Here is a 26,432-nt window from a genome sequence, read left to right as displayed (position 1 = left end):
ATGATATAGCCCAACTAAATTCCCAAACCCAAAAATTCACAAGAGGTCTCTTTATTTCTTGTGCTGAACTTTAAAGACTGATAGTTCTAGTGCTAAGGGCAGCCATGTGGATACTTCACGGGAGCACGCCTCTTGAGGGAAGCTGGATAGATTGTTTTTGCTCCTCAGTACTTACATGTCTTCTGATGTATCGCTAATGATTTCAACTATGTAAACTGTTGACGTGAAACAAATAGACTGGCACGTATATCTCCAACAAAGATGAGTTTATTTGGAATCGGCAGAGAATTTCATTTTGAGGTCTGCAGCCATTGGTTAGCCACATGCAAGTCCCCACACAGCAGGGGATGGAGAATGCTTTTTTAGAGGGGAAAGGAAGTTGGGAGGGCAAAGTAAGCAAAGAGTCCATGGGTTACTATTGGCTGCGTCCTTGCCAGCAAAGAAGAGAACCTTTCTTCTTCCTGTTGAGCTCTGCTATTGTCGCAGGGTGTGAGAGCTCCCCCTTCTGGTCTAATAACTATTTAATTAAGGTTTCTGTTTATCACTGTTTTACAAAACCAGTATATTTCATCTCTCTCTCTCTCTTTTTTTTTTTGCTTTTTAGGGCCACATCTGAGGTAAATGGAGGTTCCCAGGATAGGGGTCAAATCAGACCTTCAGCTGCTGGCCTGCACCACAGCCACAGCAATGCCAGATCCTTTAACCCAGTGAGCGAGGCCAGGGATTGACCTGCATCCTCATGGATACTAGTTGGGTTCTTTACCCCTGAGCCACAACAGGAACTCCTCATTTCTTTTTGATATATACATTTTTTATTAGCTTAAGTAAATTTGAGTTTTGTTTTCTGTCATATTGAAAGTGTCCTGATAGATGAACGTGACATAATTTACTCAATTATTAAAATAATGTGACTTTCAGATCTTTCTAATGCATTGATAATATTAAAAAGAAGTCTTTCTTTGTATTTTAGGATTATTTCCCCAAGAGAGACATAAGACATATTCTTAATAATGGAATTCTTAAATATGAGGGAGATTCTGGAATTAGTGGGCCAAGAAAAATGCATATTTTTAAGACTCTTTATACCTATTTTCCAATATCATTCTAAAAATGATGAAGCTTCATTTCTGTTGAAACTACATAGGCTGATTTTTCTTATACAAATTTTGTTACGCTTGAATGCTATCATTTAAAAAAATGTTGTTTCTAGTTTTAAGGAAAAATGGTATCTTATTTTCCAAAAGTTAGTTTTTTAACTAGTCCTTTAGGTTTGTTTAGGATGAATGGTGTGATAGTCATAGCAAAACCATTCAATTCTAAGGAGTTGCAGGTTGGCAAAATCTCTTAAGTTTGCAATTGAAGTATCCCTAACTGTAAGGAGAGGCAGAATGAGTCCATTTGAGATAGCATTTGGTAGGGTAGAGAGCAGTGAAACCCACCAGAAAATAGGACCTTTCTTGGAAATCAGATTTTATTTTTAAAAGTTATTTGCTTTCTACTTTGTATCATAACTACATGTTTGTAATATGAAAGTAACAACTCCAGTTTTTCTTCCTATACTTTTGCTTCAGATTATTTATATTCAGAAAGTGTAAATAATTCAGTTTGAGAAACTCACAAGGGAATGTGACTAGATCACCCAATATTTTGAAATACAGAAATAATACAAACCACTCCAGATAAAGCAGAAATGATGTCTTTTGGAAATGTTAAGCTCTTCAAAAGAAAATATTACAATTCAATATTATTTTTGTTTTGACCCAAACAAATGAATAACAAATCTCAGTGGGACAGTTAGTAACCAAATTATAGGGCTGTACAGTTGTTTCTATGTGCGTGTTTCCTTTTGTAAATGTAAGTGGATGTTCTGTGTAACTAGGCATGGTTGCCTTGCTAGTTGATAAGAGATTGAGTTAGGGCAGAGATATGTGAGAGATGTGACCACTCATGATTTTAAGTATACATTGTGAGTAGTGCACACATCTGTGGAATGGGTTAAGGCTATTTTCCCCTCAATTTAGAGGAAAGAAGTCTCAAGTTAGGCCTTTATATAACATGCTCAAAATTGCAAAGAAGTATATCAATCAGAACAAGGCTTAGAATGCCCTGGTTTTTATTGGTATTGTTTTAAATTCTGTAACATATTATATATTTCATTCTGTAAAATTAAATTATTTAACTCTGGAAATCCTATAATCATAATCATAGGAGTGAATTTTTCTTGGTGATGTTGTTTCTATTGAATGTTCTTTTTGTGACACTGTCATAGCAGGTAATTATCATGAACAGAAGACATTGTCCTTCTATGGGGAACAGAGCCTGTGCATCACCTGATCTAAGCTGGTGTTTTGTGACATTTGAATAAATTAGTAATACTTGGCTTTTTGGAAGAAAAAAAATCCATCTTTACTAAAATGTAATTTTTAGAAAAATCACATTTAAGAAAAGCTCAGAATGGTTATATTCTTTTTTTTTCAGATGTACTGACTTATTGAGTAGGATCATTCTCTGACAATTCTGCAATGAATAATCCTCATACTAATATCCTGATCATCCTCAAACAATAACCATTGTCATGGTAACTACATATCATGGGAAAACAAACTGCAAATGAGCTTCTTCCATAGCTTTAATTATGCAAATAGAAAATTGAAAGAGTACATTTTAAGGAATCAGTTTCCTATTTAAATATTGACTAAAAGTAAATGACTCAAGCAGTTCTCCACATCTGACTGTTGATATGTTGAAGATGTTAACATGATTACATCTGTCTGGATTTGTGTTGATGTTGAGTACAGGAAACAATTTAAACTTCTGCTTAATACTTTGCTTTAAAGCTCAGTAATGGGGTCCAACTCAGTTCTAATCAATTATTCTGGTTGCTATTTTCTGGACTCAGTGAATGTTATTTAGTAAGTGACTGCTAGGAAGCAAACAACTGCTTTTTCAGTTCTAATACAATCGGTTTGATAGTTGGACAGGAAAAGTTAGGGCTGCTATTACAGATTTATATATTCATTTAGTTTATATTTATAAAATACTTGCAATATGCACTGGGTGCTGTTAAGGGTACTCAAGTGAAAATGAGATGCCTAATCCCCTTATAACTTAGACTCAGTAGGAGACATAAAACTACTGAAATGCAAGGTGATATGGGCTATGTGGCTATCACTGGTATGAGTGTTTGTGGTGAATGGAACACATTCAAGGACATGCTATCAACGTGAGACCAGGCAGACTTGATAAAAGGTTCAAAGTGGAGAGAAGTGGGAAATTAAGAAAGAAAAGACAGATTAAGGAAGCTGGTGATAGAGAGGCTCATTAGAAGGCATTGTAAGTCCATATGAATGACTTGGATAATTACGGACAATTACAAATCAATGCAAGGGAGGCTTTTTATTTTTTTTCTTTTCTTCTTCAAATGGAGATTTTCTAGTGTAGTACAGAAAATCAGAAAACCATAAAAAACCCAGAATATTCCTAGCGAAATAAAATGAGGGATAAATCATGGCCAGCAAATTCACATACTGATGTCATAACCCTCTTTGAAAATCAGAGCACTGAAGGGAGTAATATGGGAGATCACACATGCGTGCACGCCACACACACACACACACACACACACACACACACACACAAATAAATCAGGATAAAAAGGACACAGAGTTAGCATTGTTAAGAAATTGATTTTTAGCCTGCCTGATCTGATGGGTGCTATGTCCAGGGGTTTTTGAATGAGGATTGCACAGAAGTAAGGGATAGTAAGAATGAAGGATTTAAGTGTATGCCATGTGAATTCCTACTAAAAACAGAGGATTTGATAAATACTTAATTTCTCTTGAAAAAATAACAGAAACATTGAGAAAACAGCTGCTTTGGGGGGTTATTCTGATAACCATGGAGAAAATGTTTATTAATGTAGATGTGAGGTACCTCTTAGTACAAGAGTCATACTGTTGGATAGACATATATATATAGCAAAGAAGAAACTATAGAACATTTTTAGAAAATATTCCCATCTTCCTGAAGATACACTATGAAAATAGAAAGCATAAAGGAATAACTACATTCTGTTAATAGTCTTCCAACCAGGCACCAGAAACATAATATAGAAAACTGAGTTTAAATTTAGCAAATTGTTAAGCAGATGTTGTTAGCTAACTCGGAAGAAAACCCTATATGTTAGGTTTTTTTTTTTTTTTTTTTTTTTTTTTAATGCTTTTTATGGCCACACCTGCAGCATATGGAGGTTCCCTAGGGGTAGGAGTTGAACTGTCCATAGCCACAGCCACAGCAATGTGGGATCCAAGCCATGTCTGCAACCTACACCACAGCTTATGGCAATGCCAGATCCTTAACCCACTGAGCAAAGCCAGGAGTCAAATCTCTGTCCTCATTGATACTAGTCAGGTTCATTACTGCTGAGCCATGATGGGAACTCCACAGTAGGAATTTTACACTGATACAGCTTTAGCATCAGGTGCTTCCAGAGATAGTAGACTTGTTGGTAAATTTCATATTGACCATAGAAGATTTTTTTCTTCCAAAATATCAATTTTATCTGATAAATCTTAAGGGGAAAATATACTTAAAGTAAAATTAAAGTAAAAATAAAGTAAGAAAAGCAACTATAAAAGCAAACAAGTAGCAAGATCAAGCATTTTCACAGCTGCTAGCCCAGTCTCTGCTGTCAATATTACGTAAGTATTTCATCAAATTATCAACATTCCGAAGAAACAGCATAGGAAGTTAGGTTTTAATAGGAATAAGCCCTGAGATAAGCAAATGTTCATTCTGAAGTTACTTATGGAATAAAGAAATCAGGAGCTTTCATTTAGTCTTGTATTTTTGTAGGAGTTTAAACACTTAAGTTTATTTTTCCAACAAAATATTAATTTCAGAATTGGATAATGAATAGCTAAGTTTTACATTATAAATCTCGTAAAAGTCATTTATGCTGCCCAAGCACCAGGAGAGATTCTAGTACCTTTCTACTCAAAGTATGATCTGTGGATTGGCAGCAATAACATTTCCTGGGAACTTGTTAAAAATGGAAACTCTTAGAAGGGACTCCAGATACACTGTATCAAAATGAGCATTTGCCAAGATCCCAGGTTAGTTGAGACCATTGGAGCCTGAAGGGCATTCTTCTGGAATGTCTCCCTTAGTTATGACATCTATTTTCCTTTCTTTCTGCCTGGAAGTTTCTGTATTATATAGGTTTTCTCCACCATTAGCAAGTTTCTCCCCATAGTTTCTAAGTGAGTTCTTTGGCAAAACGGTGTGATTTTGAGTTATACTTAAATTTGGTGGCCTCTAAGGAAGCTCCATTAATGGAACACAGATCTCTTAGCCCTCAGCAGTTCACTGATACACTCTTTCAGATGCCTATTTTGAGATCAGATCTGGGGCTCTGTGCACATGACGCCAACATAAATTGAAAAGTGAAAAAAAATTTTTTTCTTTGGTGTAGTGAATGGTGTTAGGCAATATTATAGATTCCTTTTGTTTTCAGACCGCCAGAGTTAGAATACGACTCAGTGCCATGAGGAGTCAGGTCACTGCTCTGGCAAGAAATATGATCTGTGATATGACTCAGAACTCAGCAGAAAATGTTCCTTCTCACTTTAATTCCTTTGCAGCTCTGAGCTGGCCATGCCATCTGTATCAGTCAAGTGTTACTGTGTAACAAACACAGCAAACTTAATTTATTAGCTCCTGACTCAGTGAGTAAACAATTTGGACTGGACTCAGTTGAGCTATTCTTTTTATCTTGCCTGGGTTCAGTCAAACCAGTACAATTAGCTTGTGGAATCACCTGAGAGTTGATTGATCCTGGATGGCCTTTTCCATGTCTGACTTTTGGCTAGGGTAGATAAACAATACGTCTTCAGCAGGCTAACCCAAGTTTTTTCACGTGGCACCTGGGTTCAAAAACAGAAAGTCCCAATGTACAAGCACTTTGTATGTTTCTGTTTGAATCATTCTTGCTAAAATTCCATTATAGCTCAAGCAAACCATCCAGCCAAGTCCAGATTTAAGGGGGAAAGATATACATAGATTCTGTCACTTGGAAAAGAGATGCTGTAAAAATGCTGTGGCCGCTATTTTTTTTTTTTTTCTTTTCTTGTTTACCACCTCTCTACTTCCCAGTAATAGATAGGTGTTATAGACTTATACCTCTTTCTATGTAAGCATTTTTCTGTTATTAGAAGAAAACCCCACACCAGTGGAACTACTATGGGGGCAGAGATGTAAGAGCTTTGAACTTGATCTGGAAAGGGCACATTGTTATTTACAATGAAAGTCCGCTTCTCTACTTTTACTCTGGAAAAATCTGTATTTGTGAGTGGAATTCTATTTTGTCTTATTTATTTCACTTCTCTTGCATCAATAAAATCTGCACCTGTTTATTCTGGCATTGAGAGCAGCTGTCTGCTCTATAGCAGTATTTCCCACCTGGGTAGATGAGCTGTACTCAGTGGCAGACACCTTTTGTCAGTATTGGTGGGGAATGAGCATCTTGGCTAATTTGGGTGCTTCCCTTTGGACTTGGTTAAACAGGACAGAACTGACTCTCAAATCTATACTGTGAGAAGTTTCCTAAGACACACACAGTGGGTAAGAAAAGTGTCAAAAAGGAGGTGGGTGGTACATGATATGAAGAAGCATTAATAATTTATGTGAATTGTGAAGTAGACAGAAGAATATATACCAAAGGACTGTGATTGTGTCATGGTAAACATGAACGCAAAGCTTTTGAGTTTTTTTTTAGTTGAGATATAGTTGATTTACAATATTACATTAGTTTCAGATATATACATATTGATTTAATATTTTTATATATTATGCTCCATTTAAAGTTGTTATAAATATTGTCTATATTTCCTGTCCTGTACAATATATCCTTGAAGCTTATTTATTTTATACATAGTAGTTTGTATCTCTTAATCCCCTACCCTTATCTTGCTCCTACCCTCTTTGCTCTCCCCAGTGGTAACTACTAGACTGTTCTCGGTGTCTGTGGGTCCATTTCTCTTTTGTTATATTCATTTCTTTGTTTTAGTTTTTAGATTCCACATGTAAGTGATAACATGTAATATTTGTCCTCTTTCTGACTTATTTCACTAGGCATAATATGCTTTAAGTCCATTCATGTTGTTTAAATCCTTCATAGTTAATTTTGTGTGAAGGAAAAATACCTGATAAGTGTGAATAAATTAGAATATCATTTTCCTGTGTTAGACTCTGAATACCTGATATATATGTGTGTGTGTATGTGTATAGTGCCAATAATATAAATATATAGTATAGATACATACTATATATCTCGCTGGAGTTTCAGTTTTTTTTAGTTTTATTCATGTTGTTGCATGTATCAGTAGTTTGTTCCTTGTTATTGCTGAGTATATTCTCTTGTATGAATATATCGCAGTTTGTTTTCCATTTACTTACTGATTGATATTTGAACTGTTTCTGGTTCCTGACTATTATCAATAAAATTTCTGTGAATAATTTTGTATGAATCTTAGTGTGGATATGTTTTAATTTCTCATGAGTGAATACCTAGGAGTATGAGTGCTGGGTTATGTGGTAAATGTATAATTAACTTCACAAGAAACTGCTATATTGTATTCCAGTGTGATTGTACCATTTTTCACCTTTCCAGGTAAAAATGAGAGTCTTGTTTCCTCAGTATCATTACTAACATTTGGTATTGCTAACCTTCTTAATTCTAGTCATTCTAGTAAGTAAGATTTAGTATTTCATTTTTAAATTTGCATTTTCCTGGTCACTATGTTGAGGCTCTTTCATTGTAATTAATGGTTATTTTCTATCTTCTTTCAAATATTTTGTGAATTTTTGTTGTCTGTCTTCATATTAAGTTGTAAGGGCTCTTTATATATTTGAATACAAATGCTTTACCACTTGTGTCTAAGTATATGTATATATGTCTTATATATTTGCATATTTGTGGCAAATCCCTTTTTCCAGCCTATGGCTTGCCTTTTTTTCCCCTAGAAGACGTCATTTAAAAGCAGAAAATTTTAACTTTAGTGGAATTTAATGCATTCTTTTTAATACTTATTTTATACCTTCTCTAAGAAGCCATTGTGTAACATTAGGTTGAAAAGATAGTCTATGTTCTTTTCTAAATTTATAAGATTTATAAATTTAACTTTTATGTCTAAGTCTGTATTTCAAATTAATTTCTGTGAGAGTGTGAGGGAAGAGTAAAAGTTCTTTTGTCTTTTCATACAGATATTCAGTTTTGACAGCACTATTTATTGAAAAGTGTACTTTTACCATTGACCATTTCTATGATATATATATATATATATATATATATATATAGTATGTGTGTGTATATATATATTTATTTATGATTTATGCCTAGATTCTCTATTTTTTTCCACTCATCTAGCTTTATATCTATGGAACATTATTTTGAAGTCTTGAAATCAAACAGCTTAAGAACTTCTTACTTTTCCTTTTCTTGTCTTTTTCATAATTGTGTTGGCTATTGTGAAGTCATGAATGACCTTCCTAAATTTGCATATACAGTCTAGAAGTTTTTTTCAGATTCCTCAGAATATTTTACACATTCATTTCATCTGTGAATAGATTATCATGTCTTTCTGTCCTAACTTTATGTCTTCACTGTTTTTTCTTACTTTATTATTATATCTTCAGTGTAATATGTAATAAAAGTGGTGAGAGTGGGCATTTTTGTCTTGTTCTTAGTCGTGTTCTTTGTCTTTGTCTTGTTTTGGGGGAAAGCATTCGGTCCTTAATGATTAAATATGCTATTACCTGTAGTATTTTTCTCTTTTAATGTATTTATCAAATTGAATAAGTTTCTATTCTGAGTTTGCTTCAATTTATTTTTTTTTTCCATGAGAGGGTGTTGAATTTGAGATGATCATTTGAATATTCTCTTTAGATATGTTATGGTAATAAATATTACATTGATTGATTTAAAAATGTTGAACCAAGCTTGTATTTCTAAGATTAATTGCTAGGTAATGGTATAATCCTTTTATACATTTTGGATTTAATATTTTAATATTTTATTGGATTCAGTTTGCTAAAATTTTACTGAGAAATCAATTTGCCAACATTATTTTGAGGGTTTTTTTTTTACTTTTATGTCTTATGACTTTTTCTTGTAATATCTTTTTTTTTTTGTCTTTTTGCCTTTTCTGGGGCCACTCCCGCGGAATATGGAGGTTCCCAGGCTAGGGGTTGAATCGGAGCTGTAGCCACCGGCCTACACCAGAGCCACAGCAACTCAGGATCCGAGCCACGTCTGCAACCTACACCACAGGTCACGGCAACGCAGGATCCCCAACCCATTGAGCAAGGCCAGGGATTGAACCTGCAACCTCATGGTTCCTAGTTGGATTCGTTAACCACTGCACCACGACAGGAACTCCCCCTCCTGTACTTTGTAATATTACTGTCACTCAGTTCACTTATACATAAGCATATATATACAGACATATATACATACATATTTGCATACATGTTGTTTAAAGTATTCTTATTTTGAATAAACTGTTATCTCTTAATTAAGAATAAGAAAAAGGGTTCTTTTCACTGTTTTCTGATGCTCTTCTTTATGTATATCTGAATTTCTGACCTATATTCATTTCATTTCTCTCTAAAGAATTTCTTTTAACGTTTATTGCAAGGCAGGTTTACTGGCAACAAATCCCCTCAATTTTTGTTTCTCTGAGAAAGTCTTTATTTCTTCAGTCTTGAAGGATAATTTCAAAGGATACAAAGTTGTTGATTGGTAGTTTTTTCTTTCAACTTTTAAGTATTTCACTTCCCGGTCTTCTTGCTTGTGTCGTTTCTGAGGAGAAGTTGGATTTAATTCTTATCTTTGTCCATCTATAGGTAAGGTAGATTTTCTGTCTGGCTTCTCTGAGGAATTTTTTTTATCTTTGATTGTAGAAATTTAAATATTATATGCCATGGTAAAATTTCTCTGGCATTTCGATGCTTGGCATTTCCTGAGCTTCCTGGATCTGAAATTTTCTATTTGGCTTTAACTTAGAGAAATGTTCAGTCATTATTGTTTCAAATGTTTCTTCTGTTCCTTTTTCTCTTTCTTCTGCGTACAGTATTCCCATTATATGTATGGTATACCTTTTTTATGATTGTCCCGTATTTCTTGGATATTCTCATTTTTCCCCAGTCTTTTTTTTTTTCTTTGCTTTTCAGCTTGGACAGTTTCTATTGAAATATCCTCAAGCTAAGAGAGTCTGTATTTAGCCATGTCCAATCTATTAAGAAGCCCATCAAGGCATTCTTCATTTCTGCTACAGTGTTTTTGATCTCTAAAATTTACTATTGATTCTTTTAGGAATTTTCATTTCTCTGTTTATATTGCCCATCTGTTGTTACTTGCTATCTACTTTATCCATTAATGTAAGTGTCCTTAGTATATTAATCATAGTTATTTTAAATTTCTGGTCCAATAATTTTAACATTTGTGCCATATCTGAGTCTGGTTCTGATGCTTGCTTTTCAGACTGTGTTTTTTGCCTTTCAGTTAACCTTGTAAATTTTTCTTAATGTACTGGGTAAAAGGAACTGCTGGAGATAGGGCTTTGGTAATGTGATGGCAAGGTGTGTGGAGGGGACGCATTCTATAATCCTATGATTAGGTCTCAGTCTTTTGATAAGTCTGTGCATCTAGACTGTGCAGTTCATGAGTTTTGTTTTGTTTTGTTTTTTTCCCCCCTTAGATGGAATAGGAAGGGAAGAGCAGGTTGGAGGTGGTTATTTCCCTTCTCCTATGTTGAAATCTAGTGAGGGCTGGAGTTGGTTATTCTCCTTTCTGCTAGTTAGTCTCTATAATACCCCAGCAGGTTAAGCTCTGGTTAACTAATTTTCCCTTAGGACAGGCCTTGTTAAGAACAGAGTGCTTTGTTTCAAAACAGTTCCTTTTCTCCTTCTCCTACCAGAATCAGAAGGGGATTGTTCTCAGGTATTCACTATGGTAAACCAGTCAAGCCCTGTAAGTAAAATTTACAAGAGTATGGGGCTCCTCTATGAACGGAGCTCCCTGGACTTGTAATCTCTCAGCTTTGTCTATGCTTTTCCTCTAGCAGTTTTTAAAATTACTGTTGAGGTTTTCCTAACCTTGCACTACTTCCTGAAGAGGTTTCTGCTTGTGGATTTCGGCTTTGTCCCAATGAAAATGTAGAATGCTTCATTCATTGTGGTTGAGGTCATTCATCTTGCTCAGAAGTCACAAACCTTCAAAAAGTTCTTATTGTTCAATTCAGTTCTTCTAGGTAAATTACTTTGGCTACTTTGAGAGCAAAGAGTTAGAATATAACCATAATTGTATCTAAGTCTTATCTTAAAATGGAATTTATTAATGTTGTTTTCCTGCCGTGTTTTTTCTGGAGGTTTCATTACACCAACTGAAATTCAGATAAATGTGGATTAATCTACAGATTATAGATTTTGCCACTATTAGACCATATGTGTCATATGTCTGAAAGGGTGAATATATATGTGTGTGTGTATTTTATAAAAGTATTATAATTCAAATGAAGTTTGTTGGTAAAGATACCCAGAGTTTTATCTTTATAAAAGGCTAGTACTTTCTCTCAAAGATGTAGGAATTTATTTTTCCTTTCAAACCTTTCATGGTCATTATAGGATCTGCCTATAAATATATATCATGTACACATGCTTCATATCAGAAATCAGTATTGTAGGTCTTCAGAAGAGTAATCCGTTGTGTAATTAATATAGACAGATAGATGACTAATAAGTAATATATTAAGAAATAGAGGGAGTTCCCGTCGCGGCGCAGTGGTTAACAAATCCGACTAGGAACCATGAGGTTGTGGGTTCGGTCCCTGCCCTTGCTCAGTGGGTTAATGTTCCGGCGTTGCCATGAGCTGTGGTGTAGGTTGCAGATGCGGCTCGGATCCTGCGTTGCTGTGGCTCTGGCATAGGCCGGTGGCTACAGCTCCGATTGGACCCCTAGCCTGGGAACCGCCATATGCCGCGAGAGCGGCCCAAAGAAATAGCAAAAAAGATAAAAAAAAAAAAAAAAAAAGAAAAGAAATAGAGACAGTTTATTCTATCCCACTCTTGAGAAATAGAAATAGCAGTAAGTTTATAGAATTTAGCATATGAAAGATTTTTTAAGAGGTTTTTTTAAATTAAGTAATCTTATTTTCATCAAAATCCTATGAGATTGGGAGTTTCCATTGTGGCACAGTGAAAACAAATCCAACTAGTATCCATAAGGATGTGGGTTTGATCCTGGCCCCACTTAGTGGGTTAAGGATCCAGCGTTGCCATGAGCTATGGTGTAGGTCTCAGACTTGGCTTGGATCTGGCATTGCTGTGGCTGTGGCATAGGCCAGCAGCTGCAACTCCAGTTCTGTCCCTAGCCTGGGAACTTCCATATGCTGTGGGTATGGCCCTAAAAAGCAAAAAACATAAAAACAAAAAAAACCTACGAGGCTGATATTAAACTGGATGAGGAAACTGAAGAGTGTCTTTTATAAGGTTACACACATCCTAAATAATCAAGAAAGGATTTATGTTTAGGTCTATTAAGGCTCCACAGCTCCATGTTTCATAAGTTAAAGCCGATTAGAAGCCATAAAAGATTATAACCTCACGTCTCCACAAACATCTTCCCAATTATCTGCTATAAATATAAAAAAGAATGCACTGGGTGATATCACAGCACTAAGCCAAAATGACTCCTTCCTTTAGACATAACATACACAATTTAGGGAGAGAAGTATGAACCTCATAGTTTAGAAACTTGTAATGGAACTAATTATATGTGGAAGAATCACAACACACTTCCAACCCATATTAATTCTAATAATATTTGGGGTAAAAAATGCATCAGAAAGTAATTTCAAAGATTAGAATTATGTAGTTAATTCAGTGACAAACAGTTTGAGGTGTTGGTTGCCCATCTTTCAGCTTCATCTTCAACAGGTCAAGTGTTATCCTTCACTGAACTTAACTAGGGAATGAAGCAGGCATTTACCTAAGAATCAGCCTCAAGAAAGAAAGATTTACCTATTTGCACTGTCAGTATTATATTTATCTATCTGTCCTGTTTCACCATGGAAAGTAACTAAAATTATACGAGATTGGTAAGGTCCTCAACGAAGAAATTGAAAAGAATGTAGTTGCTGTGTGTTTTTTTCCCCTTTTGGCAAGATATCAGAATATCTTATTTTAGCTTTCAGGATGGCGATTAAATTACTCAAAGTTAATAGTTTGATACACTCACTTTTTTCCATAGTACCTGGAATAAGAGTGAACAAAACAGCCCTTCTTTCCATAATTGCCTTGTAATTATTTTGTAAGCTTTAAGCATTTACGTTTCATCAGCTACAGAAGTAATTACACAATCCTGCATGTCCTTTAAATTCCACTTGTTTTCCTTCTTTTGTTACAATTTAATCTCAAGCCATTGCTCAAGAAAAGATGGGTCAAGACAGTTTTTTACTGTATGGATAATTTTCTGTCTTCATCATTAATAGTAATTTGAATGATTTTCTTTTTCATCAGTTTGTCAGTAAGGTTAGTAATGACAGAATTGGGAGAATATTATCTTTTTGAATTTTTTTTTGGGGGGGGAGCATTGTGGTATAGTCCAGACATTTATTTTAGCACTTGTTTTAGTATAGTGCTCTTGTTTAGTTTGGTATAGATTACCTTTGTTGCACTGGTCACGATCATCATCATCTCACCCTAAGGCCAGATTCTTGGGCATGATACCTGTGCAGTCTCACAGGGCACCATGCTTGGTTTAATGGTCCGCTGTTGCTGGCTTGAAACTTTTGAACAAGGAGTCTACATTTTCATTTTGCACTGGGTGTCGAAAATTAAGTAGCCAGTCCTCTCTCTCTCTCTCTCTCTTTCTTCCCCTCCCCCTCTCTCCCTCCCCACCCCACCCCCAGTCTTACTCAGCATGAACTGCTATAACAAATTACCACAGACCAGGTGGCTTGAACAACAGACATTTGTTTCCCATAGTTCTGGAGATGGGCAAGTCCAAGATAAGTTGCCAGATAATGTGATGTCTTGTGAAAGCCTTCTTTCTAGTTTATACATGACTGCCTTCTTGCTGTATCCTCATGTGGTAGAGAGAGATCATCTCTTTAGTGTTTCTTTTTTATAAGGTCAATAATCTCATTCATGAGATTACCTCCCAATTACTTTCAAATTATCATCACACTGGGGACTAGGGCCTCAACATGTGAATTTTCCCAGAACACAAACATTTTTTTCCATAGTACATAGACACATGGTTAAGTGTTGTATGCTGTTATGTTTATGGCGTGAAGCTCAGCATGTACCTAATAGGCTTTTACACATGGCTTTAACATCCATAATAAGGTACTGGCCTGAGATATCTTTGATTTTTTTTTTTCTTTAAGTCATCCTATAAAAAGCAATCCCATATTAAGAGCCTTCCTTCTATATTCTTATGATAATTCAGTGAATTCCAAAGCTTTATGTATTTTTAATGAGAGTTCCTTGTGCTCTTACAGAGGAACACACACAAGAAATTTATTTACTTTGCATTCCTGTACTCTATTGAGTTACACTGATACTGTTGCATTGTGCTGAGACTGAGGTACTGCACAAGGAAGTTTCTTTCCTTTTGTTTTTATTTTTGTTTTTTTGCTTTTCCCTTGTCTCTTCCACCGTTTTTGACACTTACTCTGCATCTAAAATATTTGACCCAAACTCCTAGGAAATAAACTTCAAAGCATCTGCATAATCATGCTAAATCGTGTATGATGTAAATACTCTGCAGGAAAAATAGGGTGGGATCTGTACAAATACAATAGTACTTGTGCACCATCTTTCCTGCCGAATTTGCAAGTCTCTAATATCTTATGGGTGTGGAATAAGAAGAAAGCTAAGGCTTGTTGTGCTCATAGAATTTTAAGGCATTCTATTGGCCTGATGGTAAGAATAAAAAAAATTATTCTGCTGTATCTTAAGACTGACTCAGAGAATATAAAATTTCCCTGAAGCTTACCTAGGCCAGGCTCTTTTCTCTGCATTGTATTATCTTCTGCAGTGTCTTGCCATTTTTAATCCCATTGTCATAGCAAATAATAATATCTTTTGGGGGAACTTCTAGCATGTAATGCCCTATTTCACTGAAAAAAAAAAAAAAAGACTACAGTAATCCCCATGACCACCCCCCCATAACTTTATCATTACATTTTTTCATAAGTTCTGCTTCCATGCAGATAGAGTAATAGGATTTGTATGCCTTTCAAAAGAAAATATACAAAATGTTGATTTATAAGACACTGGAGGTTAGTCAACAAAGAAGAATTTAGGAAGATATAGAAAGGAAATTAGGTAATTGCCCCAGCTTGATCCCAGAGATTGTTTTTAAGCCACAGCATGATGAAGGGTAACTTGAAGAGAATCTTTAAGATTCTTAAGGTGGGAAATGACCTGAGTATCTTTGGAGACAAAGAAAATTAAAATTCTCAGGTCATAGTACTATGAAAAGAAGTGCATGGCGAGGGAACTCCAGAAATACAAAAGGCTTTGCTTGAGTGCACAGCAGAGTACTTATCAGTACATACCTTTAAGGAATCTACCCAAGTCCAGGGACAGAACTGGCTGAACAGATCAGGGAAAAGAGTTCTTAGCATTCACATAGGGCTGGAAATAGTGCCTGTCACCCCCAGCCAGCCTACAAGGCCTCATGATTTATGAAGTATTGGAGAAATTCCTAGAGGGGTCTTGCCTTAGTAGTGGAGAATGTTTTATTTTAGACTAAATGCTGCTCAGATCCAATCTAAAAAATTTTTAAAAGCAAGACCCTTAGGGATCAAAGAGTTTCCAAGAAACTTAATTGCTTATCAAAAGAAAGATGAAAATTGTTATGTAGGAATATAATAATATATAACATCTAACAAGATAAAACTTGTAATATCTAGCATCCAATCAATAATTGGTATGCAAGAAAATATAAATAATAATGTAAATTGAAACAATTCTATATCTGAGTTAGATGTTCTTATTAGCTTATTAAGGACATTAAACAGTTATTATAACTATATTCCACATGTTTAAAAATTAAGCAGAGACAGATACAAAAAAGACCCAATCACACTTTTAGAAATGAAAAATCCAGTGTGTGAGATGAACAATGTGCTAGATGGGATTAACAACATTTTAGACATTACAGAATAAAAGATTAGTGAATTTGAAGACATAGGAGTGGAAATTATCCAAAATTAAACACATGGAGAAGAATTTTAAAAAATGAAAAGGGTATCAGTAAGCTGTGAGACAACTTCACATGATCTAATATACCTGTGACTGGAGTCTCTGAAGGAGTAGGCACAAAAAATATTTGAAGATAAATGCCCAAAGTAGTCCAAATGTCATGAAAGCTATAAACCCAGAGATCGAAGATGCTTAATGAACTGCAAGCACAAGAAACGTGAATATAACTATGCCAGTGTATGTTGTGGTGGTTATTTTAATGTATCACTTGACTAGGCCATTGGGTGCCCAGATATTTGGTTAAACATTATTCTGGATATTTCTGTGAAGGTATTTTTGGGTGATATTAATATTTAAATTGTAGACAATATAAAGCAGATTGCCCTCCTACTGTAGGTGGGTCTCATACCATCAGTTGAAGGCCTGAATAGACCAAAAAGGTTCTCCCTCAAATAAGAGAATTCCTCCTGCTGGACTGCCTTCCAACTGCAATGTTGGCTTTTTCCTGCCTTTGGACATAAACTGAAACACTGGCTCTTCCTGGGACTGTAGCTTGCTGAATCATTCTGCAGGTCTTGGGATTTGTAAGTCTCTGTAATCACACGAGTCAATTCCTTATAATAACTCGCTTTTTACATATATTCCATTGGTTCTGTTTCTTTGGAGAACCCGTGTGTGTGTGTGTCTGTGTGTAATGATCAAATTATTCAAAGCCAGTTACAAAGATAAAAATCATAAAATTACCCAGAGATATAAGACATGTAACATACAGAGGAACAAAAGAAATAAAAAAAGGCAATAATTTAAAGTATTTTTTTGCAGAAATTATAAGCAAGAAGACATATCTTTTACATATTTAAAATCAGAGTTCTATACCTATCGAAAATATGTTTCAAAAGTGAAGGCAAAATAAAGATTGCCTTTATTTCAGCCATATAAAAGTTGAAAAAATTAATCTCCAGAAGATATGTATTACAAGAAATACTAACGGTGGTAATTCAGGCAGAAGGAAAATCATGCCATATGGAAACACAGTCCAGAACAAAGCAATTAAGAGGCCCAGAAATGGTTAAATACATGGGTCAGAAGAATCAAGCTAGAGTCAAGAAAAATGAAAATTAATCTTAGATGTCTGACTATATTCTCCTGGGAGTCTTACCCAGAATGGAAAGTATCTTTCTCATCTTTTAAGTCTCCCTATATAAAAATTGTGGCCTTCACAGTGACATTTATCCTAAATGTCTTGATTTGAAGAGATTCTTGACTTCACAAATCTGTGTATGTCTTGTTTAGCCCTCATTGATTTAGCTCTGATAGACACTTCTGTTTCCAAAATAGGTAATAGCTTCTTCTCTGGAAGGAGAAACTTGGAACATATGGGGTGTGGAACTCAGATCTTTTTTTTTTTTTTGCGGCCCTTGAGATGTCCAGGTGTGTCCTTACTCATGTGGCTTACAACCCCAAGGTGATTATCTGCTTTAGGGAACCCAGCCTTCAGGAGTCATCAGATCTTCTGACAACTGGCAGTAGGGTCCGTAAGGTCTTGGATTAGAGGATAACTGTCTTCCTTGGACCATACCATCCACATTTTGCAAAAACGCATCTAAAGCCAAGGAAATTCACCACTTAACTCTGTGAGTTCTAAGTTCTTCTAAACCTCTCCTATGAAAATCCCTTTACATATGAGGTGGTCTTGTTGATCACCAATATTATATTCCTGCTCATCCTGCTTGTCCTGATCCTGACCTCTTCCACATGCTTACCTTCTTCACTGTCCTGCACATGAGGTCACACAAAGAGAGAAACAAGGCTTAGTCACATACTTCTCTCACCTGAGAGTGAGGCCAGGACACTTCATCTCTGTGACTCCCAACATCCTCTGAACCCCAGAATGCAGAAGTAGTGGAGATTCTGTGTAAGCTCTTGTACAAGTAACCTCTAAAAGTTAAACACTGTAGCTTTCAAGACAAATGTGCACCAGAACAGAGTGTTTTTCCTACCACTGCAATACAAAAATGATACTTTTGGACATAACACTGGCAAACTGAGAATTAAGGAAAGTAAGTAGCTATTCATTGATATTGTAATTGTTACAAATATGTGGCTTGAACAAGCCCCTCTTTTTGTATAAGAGAAATGGAGTTAAGCATGTTTTAAAATTCCATGAAGGAGGATATTTGAGAAATATTAGCATATTCCGAGTACGACTTTTTTGTCACCAGGTTTGATTAGGGATAAGAAGACCATATCTAATACTCAGGGACTGAATTGTTTCATAGTTAATAAATCAATTTATTTTGTCTTTAGGCTACAGTTTATCTTGTTAACATAAAGATTAACATTAATCATCCTGTGGTGGATTAAAGATGGATGCAAATTCTTTATCACTCATTCCATAAAGAGATAAGTCTGTTTTTCTCTCCCTTTGAATTGGGCTGGCCTGTAACTGCTTTGACCAATAGGATATGGCACACACATGGTGCTATGTCAGTTTTAGGCTTAGAGGACAGTCAGTTTCCATCTTGGTCTCTGGAAGAATTGCCATAGAACAAATTTGACCCCCATACCCCCTGCAAGAGAAACCACGTGGAAAGGAAACATAGAAAAAGAAAGGAAAGTCCAGCTAATCCAGACTAGCGTATGAATAAAGTCACCTTGGACCCTCCAGACATCACAGCTACCAGCTGAATACCCAGTTGGTACCATATGAAATTGAAAAAATCACTAGCCAAACTTTTCTGAGATTATTGATCCACTATATAATATGTTTTTTTCAATTTTAAGGCAAACATTTTTTAAAAAGGAAGTGAGGGAGAATAGGAAAAAAAAGGGGGGGGCCTATCTTCAGCTGAATATTATTTCATCATATCTGGCCTAGACCGTTCACTTACTCTGTCCAAATTGAAAAATGTTATCGGGCAGAATTATTCAAAAATGCTATTGCCTGTGATACAATTGTCTAACAAGTTTGTCTTAGAAACATTTGTCTAGAGAGAGGTAGCTTTGACTTTACCTGGTAACCAGGACCCAATCTCTATAAAATTACAGGTTCATTTATAGAAGGCTAATAAATTGCAAACTTATTTTTGCTAATAGAGATTCAAGTGAATTCTGTTCAATAGAAAAAATAATTTCAAAAATTATGACCTTAATGGACCATAGAGCATCAGTTTTGAATTTAATTTAGCGATCTTCTTTCAGCATTCTGTCCTATATTGATTAAATGTGTCGTTTTCCCTCTTCCTCCTTGGAAATAGATTTTCTATTCTCTTTAATATGTTAAACGAATCTTTAAAAAGTAAAAATATTGCAATTTAAAAAATAAATGCTCTTGTCAGTGTTCTAAGACCTGCTCTTGTTCCCCCAACCTACATACACTTCCTTGACTTTCATGCAGAGTATGGATGCCATTATTGGGTTTATTTTATTATTTTCCAAAATAAAAACAGATTTTTTTGTTTATGCATGAATAAATTCAAAGTATAGTAAGTTTCAAAATGTCTCACATTCTACCACTCAGTGTAAAATGTAAAGCATTTTAAAAATAGATCTTTCTAGATATCTGTCTACAAAGGCAATATTATAAATGTTGCTGTGAAGTATATTTTATTCACGTAACATTTTGCTGACTTTTTTCTATGTAAGTGAGCATGGATATGCATCATTCATTATTTTAAAAATCTTCATAGGATGTTATTTGACATTATTACTGTATTAAACTCTTCTTTTGTGGATCAACATTTAGCTTGTGTCCAAGTTTTCGTTTTATAAATATGAAACACACTTGTGATGCATTTTTGTATGTTATATCAATTATCTTCTAGGGATAATTCTTTAGAAGTAGAAATTCTGGATCAAAATTTTGATACATATTGGAAAACTATTATCCAGGCATATTGTACCCCTTGACACATTCTCACCAGTAGAATATGAAAATGCCTCTTTTTTCATGTACTTGCCAACACTGTAGTTACTATAATTGATTTAGTTATTACCAGTCTTGTAGATTTAATGTTTTTTATTTGAGTGTTTCTGAATATCATTGCCTCTATACTTACTTAAAAATATTTATTGGACATTTATTCATATTTCTTCAAAGATTCTTTTTAAAATCTTGTATGTGTTTCTCTTTGGATATATGGATATTAAGGGCGCTTCTATATTATGAATATTTACTATGTGTCTGATATATATGTGTACATATACATCTGTATGTCTCTATCTACAACTGTATTAACCTGTGTTAAACTTATCTCTGCTCTCCTCTCCAATTTATAATGTGAATTTTAGCACTGATTCTGCTATTTTTGGCTAAATAGAGTCATCTTATTTGATTTAGTTTGGTTTTTAATATTCATGCTGTCAAATCTGTCACCTTTTCCTTTATGATTTTGAGCATTTATAGCATGTTTAGAAAGGTCACCACAGCTTGAAATTTTTTAAAATACCATTTTATTTTACTATTTGTATATATAATTTTTAATGAGATAAAGTAAAAAATGAAGCATAACTCAGCTTTATATTTTCCAGATATTCATCATGAGTTCATTTTGTGCTCATTTATTTATAATGCCATCATTGTCATATTTTAAATTCCCATATATACTTAACTATACCATGATTTTCCTTTATACTTTTAAAATGAGAGTTATTTATAGATTAATCTAAAATTTTTGTGTAATTTATATATTTTATAGCAAACTATTTTACTAAATTTTAATTTATTTCTAATAGGGAAGCAACTGAAAATTGTAATAAATAATTTGCTTCCTTATTTTCACTATTTACATTAGTTATTTATATTAGTTATTTATCTTTGATTGAGACCAGCATTTAAAGATAAATATTCAGAAATAGTCATGTTAAAGGGCAAACTGTCTTCCTCTTAAAAATAGTAATTTTTTTTAATGTCTTGTTTAGTTCAGCTGTTGGCATTTTCTGTTTTATTCATGGGTGATTGAATGAAATCAATCTTAGAGACCATCTTAAGTAATGAAGTTGTTATTGTTAATCAGTAATATTATTTCAGTAGCCAAATGTAATGTCACCAATATCATATGCTCATGGATTAATGCATTGATGAGCATGGCCTTGTATTATGAACTGCAGTCAGATTGTTAGATAAGAATATGTAGATGAGTATATTTCCTATGTCTAATGTTGTGGGCACTTATGTGTAATACTCAGAGATTTTCTGGAGTTTCAGTAATTTAGAGTTGTTGACAATCTCTGTTGTATACTGAGTCTAGATTTGGTAGGAGTGAAAATTTGTAGTAACAAATTAATTTATTCATCTGTTCATTTGCAGAGTGTAATGATACTATATTCCCAACTTGGACACTGTATTGTGGCCAAGAATATATTCTGTTCTGTTCTGAGTTTAATACCTCCAGGATACTGTACTGGTTTCTTGCTCAAATGCATTTGTGCATTCCAACTGGATCAGTGTCACAGCATGGATTGAGGAAGCCTCCAGCTGCATAATAAAATAGCCTTTTGAAAGTCTTTTTTATTTTTGAAAAAGCCCATGTTCTAGTAAAGCAAAAGAAATTTCTTGTATATCTCTGGGATTCATACAGAATCAAATTCAGGCTATGTTAATGTTTTATATATATCTTGGTAATTTGTAAATATAATAGTACTTTAAAACTTGTGTACACAATCAATTGGATCAATCAGGATGAAGTTTTTAAATAACAAAGAATGTGAGTAGTAGCACTGGGGAAATAGTGAAGAAGGCAGTTGTGAACAAAAACTTGGGGCACACAATTCTGTGGATCCATTTGTCTTGTATTCCAATGAAAATATTTATGATCCAGAATACATAGTTTTCCTAAGATGGACTAAGAGACAGATCATATAGATTTGCAAGTGGAATGCCTTTTCTTTATGGAAAAAGGAGCCTACGAATTTTTCTTACAGTCCTACTGTTTTAAATCACAAGACTGGCTTGCCACCATTATAATTACCTAGTTTTAGTGTTATCCCACTTGACTTTCAAATCCCCAAGACTTCGCTCCACATCTGAACATAATAACTCAGACCAAGGCTTTGGAAACTTCCCACAGGAACAGTTCCCTCGATTCCCGTCTTCATCGGATAATATGACAGCTTTATCCCTCACTACATCCACTATTATTTTTCAGTTCTCATTATTATACCTTTAATTCTATCTTACCCATTTATTTCTAGTCCTTTACAATTTCTCTTCCCAGTTACAAACTATTATCTCTCCTTTATTATGATTTTCCCCCTAATCATCTTCTATTATCTCTTATTTTAGTACTTGGCTTTCCCTCTTTGATGTCTTTTAGTTTGAACTTCAGGTAATTTGACCCTTTTTGTTAATTCTTTGACTTATCGTAGATCCATTATCTATTATTTTTTTCCATCTTTCATCTTTTTCTATATATTGAAATTCACACAATTGTATGGTTTAGCTGCAGCCGGCAGGGTGATGAGCTGTGGAGAGCTGTCAGGAGGTGAACAAACAGGCTTTTATGATAAAAGCTTGAAGTAGAGCATACATGAGGTTAAAAAAAGCATTTATTATAGGATTTAGAGAACTGAATGTGCATGACATGATTCTAAAAAGAGGAGAAAAAATACACTGAGTAGGTAATGACATCATGACAAGAGGAAAGCACTATTTATCTCATCAAAGCTTAGTGAACTTAAATTCTAAATCGCATAAAGTATGCGTTTCGAAATAGTTTGTGGAAGGTTAGATCAGAAAATCCACATTTGAAGTCTGTATGCACACGCCAAAAGCACCGGGTGTTGGAAATAGCACCTGACCCGGGAGGCAGGAGATTTCACTACTTGTGTAACCTTTTTCTTTTTGACTTTTATTTTTTCCTTTATAAAATGGAATTAATAGACCTTATTGCAATCGTTACAGATCCTAAAATCTTATACTTCTATCATACCTTATGTGTGGCAAGGTCTGGAAGAAACATTAAAAGCTTTCTGTTCGTATTTTTTTTTTTTTTAGCTGTTATGATTTTTTAAATTATTTATTTATTTATTTTATAGTCTATTTGTATGTTCTTGAATTGAGGTAGATTCGAATGCAACTCTGCTGCCCTTGACTACTACCCTTAACCACCTGAGTTTTCATGTATTAAAAAAGGATTTTAGTACATGAAATGCTGCATTTAATCAAAACTCATGGGCTATAAAACAAGTTATTTAAAAAACACCTAAACTCAAAGGTGTTCAATGCAGTATCTCCTTAAAATAAGGACATTTTTGAAATGATGTAAATATCCAGTAGTAAGGAAATGGTTAAATGAACTGCCATGAAGCATGTTTGAGAAGAGCTGTAACATAAAAATATTTTATTTTTTATGTAAAAAGCATGTTTCAACATTTATAAATAACAGCTCTTAATGGTCTTTAAATGCCTAGAAAGAAAACAAATAGAAAGGTATAAATCAAAATATTGTGTTTTGGTAATCTAGATGAATTTGGGTATTTCTATATCTAAATTTTCTGTTTAAGATTGTTAATTTTTAATGGAAGTGTAACATTAAATAAATGTAGTATAACTTTTTTTGGAGATTCTCTACATTCCTTCTATGTGGCATAATTAAGTTTCTGAAAACCAAATGCCATGTCATAAGTGATATTTGAGAGCTGTAAATATGAAACCCAAATTAAATCAAACCAAACCAAATCTAAAAAAGGCATACTTCACCTATCTAAGGGATTATGCGTATTACCCTGAATTTGGCTTTTAGCGTCTTATTGTTTGTTGCATGATATAAGAAACAGTGAAGTAATAGGCTTTTGTTGATCTGCAATTTTATTTGCCTAATTATGTGTTCACTCTGGAGCCTGGTACTTAGCAGTGATGTCTTGCATTTCCCCCTATGTTTCCCATGATATGTTGCTAAATCTACTTCTCAGCCAGAGCAAATTGTTTATTTACTGAAGCGCTTTTGTGAGCAGAGTGTGCTGTCTTTCCTGGACTTGTTGCTTGCTCAGGTTAGACTTGGATGCGTCTTGTTTGTAATGTCTTTTTCTGAAAAACTGATCATTAAATGTAGTAATGTAGGAAAAACTAGTTGGGAGGTGAGGAAGAAAAAGCCTGCACTACTGTTACTCCAAGTGACAGAAACACGGGAAATGAAATTTCAGGGAATTTTTTTTTTTTTTTTTTGGTTGCCTTATTTACTCTGATGCTAACCAAAGTTATGGTTACCTTGGCAACCTTCTAAGCTACTGAACATCTAGGTAGGGAACACAGCAGTTATTTCACCCTCTTGTACTCTGCCATGGAGTCAGGGAAAAATGAACTCATGTTAAGTATAGGATCATATGCTCTATGCTTTTTATAGACAGCTTTACAATAGCATAATTTCTGCAGTCACATCATTTTCTCATGTCATTATTTCTTCTTCCTTTTTATTTCCTAAAATGACACAACTCAAAAGAAGCAACACATTAGAAGCAGGAGAAATTTTCTTAAGAGCAAAGTAGAAAGCACAGATTAATTGAAATGATATGAGAAGCATTTCAAACTCTTCTGCAAAGTAAAAATCGGGTTCACTGTATTTAAAAATCCCTAGAAGGAGTTTCCTCATCACATTTCTATTTTCAGCTCATTGACTGCTAGGGATGTGAAAATATACTGGATGAGAGAAACAGCTGAGGTTTTAAAATCGCCCCCACTATGAGTTTGAATATCTATAGAGTTGAGAGCTGTTGCTCAAAGCACCATGCCTTCCTGCCAGCCTCTCCTGATGTGTAAAATGAAGATGCTACCCCATGTCGTAGAGAAGCTTTCTGCTCCAGGTGTGGCCTCAGGCCCGTCTGCATCAGCATTGCATGGGAGCTTATTGAGATCAGCTTTGTGTGCACAGCCCACCCCAAGTTGTCTCATTCCCCAGACCTTCTGAATCAGTCCTCATCATAACAAGGTCCCCAGGTGATTTGAGATGCACAGTATCACTTGAGAGGTGCCGGTGGAGATCCTAACACCACGTCTTGGCTCATGGCAGATGCTTAAAAACTAGCCATCCTGTTCTCCTTCCATGTAGCAGAACTTTACCCTTGCTTCTAAATAGAGAGACTGAATTTGCAAGGCTACACAAAAACCCAAATGGGTCCCCTTTAACTCCCTGTCATTGTGGATTTTTCACAGGGTTGATGTTCTGTTCCTCTGTGCAGTTTAACACTTTAATCTAGCATTAAACCCAAGATGTGCTTAATTAGTAAAATTATATGCGTCATTACCTAATCCAAATACTTAGCTTTTGGAGGTATTTATAACACATTAAATTCCAATCTAAACACTAGAAGCCTAAGTTAACATAGGTATGCTGAAATCACAATTAAATATTTGAAAAGTGAGTTGAAAAAGAGGTCTTTAGGTAAATTCTAAATATTCATGCCGTCTGGAATGTTTGAGGGCTTTGAGTCACATTTCATTCCTGTCTTTGATCCTCTCTAACAAGTTACTTGCTTCCATTTATAAAAATGTCATAGAAATAATGTGAACTACCTAACCCAGAGTCAGTGAGTGTAATTACATTTGCCCCTCTGTTATTATGTTTAGAAATTATTTTTAGAAGGACAGGCACCAGCATGGACCCACAATCAAGTCTGTGAAGAGTTCTTCAATACCTAAAAATTATATAATCTATCATTCATCACCATTCACCATGAGAATTAGGAAAAAGTTTGCATTATTGGATAAATAAATACAGTCAGATTACTATTACATCCAGTGATTCAAACAAATCATTTAACAAACTGTTCCCAAGTAGAGATCCTCAGAGACCAACTTTAATGAAAACTGAAGACGCCTCTCTAATTAGCAATCATGTGGCCTAAAATTTTATTTTCATAAACAGTTTAAAGTACTCTTCTGCCAGGCTGGTCTCATCTCAGTGATAGTTGGATCCTCTTGCACCTGGTTAATGCTGCTGACAAGCCATCACCTCCCTCATCTCCATGTCCCACTGTGTGCAGAAGTATCATCCAGACCAGAAGATGTTGGTAGATATTACATATTTTAGGTTCCCACAGAAAAAGATTAGCCAGCCTATGTCAGAGATGTCCTGATCCCAGCAATCTTTTCTTCTTTCTTATAAGATACTTACTAATTGAGAAACGTTTCAAGTGCAAACTTGAACCAACAAAAATTCTCTCAC

Source organism: Sus scrofa, chromosome 2 (genome assembly GCF_054392235.1).
Source record: "Sus scrofa isolate SSC_HxYL_T2T_F1_AM1 chromosome 2, Sscrofa_HxYL_maternal_Yorkshire_Landrace_v2.0, whole genome shotgun sequence".
Taxonomy (NCBI): domain Eukaryota; kingdom Metazoa; phylum Chordata; class Mammalia; order Artiodactyla; family Suidae; genus Sus; species Sus scrofa.
This window is presented reverse-complemented; position numbering follows the sequence as displayed.